We start from the raw sequence: 2,372 nt of genomic DNA, 5'->3' as shown, positions 1-2,372 counted from the left end.
CCTTGTCTCTAGCGGTCTTGTCTCTAGAGACCTTGTCTAGAGCGACCTTGTCTAGAGCGACCTTGTTTCCAGCGACATTGTCTCTAGCGACCTTGTCTTGGAGACGAGTGTTTAGAGAGGGCTGCGAGATGACTGTCTAAAGTCTAGGGCGGTGACTAGACGCCTAGTCTCTAGCAGCCTTGTTTATAGCAACACCGTGACGTGACCGGACGCGCCCGGACGCACGGCGCTGTGGGCGGCCGCGTCCGCCGGACACGCGCGCACCGTCCGCCTGCTGCTGTTCTGGGGCGCTTGTGTGGATACTATGGACGCTGAGGGACGGACTGTGTTGAGCGCTGCGGCCGCACAAGGTGGGTGACCTTGTCTTTAGCGGTTTTGTCTCTAGAGACCTTGTCTACAGCGACCTTGTCTCTAGCGACCTCGTCTACAGCGACCTTGTCTCTAGCAGCCTTGTCTCTAGTGGCACCGTGACGAGCGTCTATAGCGGGCTGTGGACACGCGCGCACCGTCCGCTTATTGCTGTTCTGGGGCGCTTGTGTGGACACTATGGACGCTGAGGGACGGACTGTGCTAAGCGCTGCGGCCGCACAAGGTGGGTGACCTTGTTTCTAACGACCTTGTCTCCAGTGACCTTGTCTAGAGCGACCTTGTCTAGAGCGACCTCGTCTACAGCGACCTTGTCTCTAGCAGCCTTGTCTCTAGTGGCACCGTGGCGAGCGTCTATAGCGGGCTGTGGACACGCGCGAACCGTCCGCCTGCTGCTGTTCTGGGGCGCTTGTGTTGATACTATGGACGCTGAGGGACGGACTGTGTTGAGCGCTGCCGCCGCACAAGGTGGGTGACCTTGTCTCTAACGACCTTGTCTACAGCGACCTTATTTCTAGCGGCATTGTCTCCACCAACCTTGTCTTCTGCGACCTTGTCTTGGGGGACGAGTGTCTAGAGGGGGCTGCGAGACGACTGTCTAAAATCTAGGGCGGCGACTAGAAGCCAAGTCTCTAGCAGCCTTGCTTATAGCAACACCGTGAAGAGCGTCTAAAGCGGACATCGAGGCGGTGGACGCGCCCGGACGCACGGCGCTGTGGGCGGCCGCGTCCGCCGGACACGCGCGAACTGTCCGCTTATTGCTGTTCTGGGGCGCCTGTGTGGATACTATGGACGCTGAGGGACGGACTGTGCTAAGCGCTGCGGCCGCGCAAGGTGAGTGACCTTGTCTCTAACGACCTTGTCTACAGCGACCTTGTCTCTAGCAGCCTTGTCTCTAGTGGCACCGTGACGAGCGTCTATAGCGGGCTGCGGGACAAGTGTACCGTCCGCTTGCTGCTGTTCTGGGGCGCTTGTGTGGATACTATGGACGCTGAGGGACGGACTGTGCTAAGCGCTGCTGCCGCACAAGGTGGGTGACCTTGTCTCTAACGACCTTGTCTACAGCGACCTTGTCTCTAACGACCTTGTCTACAGCGACCTTGTCTACAGCGACCTTGTCTACAGCGACCTTGTCTCTAGCGACCTCGTCTACAGCGACCTTGTCTCTAGCAGCCTTGTCTCTAGTGGCACCGTGACGAGCGTCTATAGCGCGCTGCGGGACAAGTGTACCGTCCGCTTGCTGCTGTTCTGGGGCGCTTGCGTGGATACTATGGACGCTGAGGGACGGACTGTGTTAAGTGCTGCGGCTGCTCAAGGTGGGTGACCTTGTCTCTAGCGGTTTTGTCTACAGCGACCTTGTCTTCAGCGACCTTTTTTCCAGCGACATTGTCTCTAGCGACCTTGTCTCCAGCGACCTTGTCTACAGCGACCTTGTCTCTAGCGACCTCGTCTACAGCGACCTTGTCTCTAGCAGCCTTGTCTCTAGTGGCACCGTGACGAGCGTCTATAGCGGGCTGCGGACACGCGCGCACCGTTCGCTTGCTGCTGTTCTGGGGCGCTTGCGTGGATACTATGGACGCTGAGGGACGGACTGTGTTGAGCGCTGCAGCCGCACAAGGTGAGTGACCTTGTCTCTAGTGACCTTGTCTACAGTGACCTTGTTTCTAGCGGCATTGTCTCCACCAACCTTGTCTTCTGCGACCTTGTCTTGGGGGACGAGTGTCTAGAGGGGGCTGCGAGACGACTGTCTAAAATCTAGGGCGGCGACTAGAAGCCAAGTCTCTAGCAGCCTTGCTTATAGCAACACCGTGAAGAGCGTCTAAAGCGGACATCGAGGCGGCGGATGCGCCCGGACGCACGGCGCTGTGGGCGGCCGCGTCCGCCGGACACGCGCGCACCGTCCGCTTATTGCTGTTCTGGGGCGCTTGTGGGGACACTATGGACGCTGAGGGACGGACTGTGCTAAGCGCTGCGGCCGCACAAGGTGAGTGACCTTGTCTCTAGCG

The sequence above is a fragment of the Ostrinia nubilalis genome, chromosome 29 (assembly GCF_963855985.1).
Source record: "Ostrinia nubilalis chromosome 29, ilOstNubi1.1, whole genome shotgun sequence".
NCBI classification, from domain to species: domain Eukaryota; kingdom Metazoa; phylum Arthropoda; class Insecta; order Lepidoptera; family Crambidae; genus Ostrinia; species Ostrinia nubilalis.
This window is presented reverse-complemented; position numbering follows the sequence as displayed.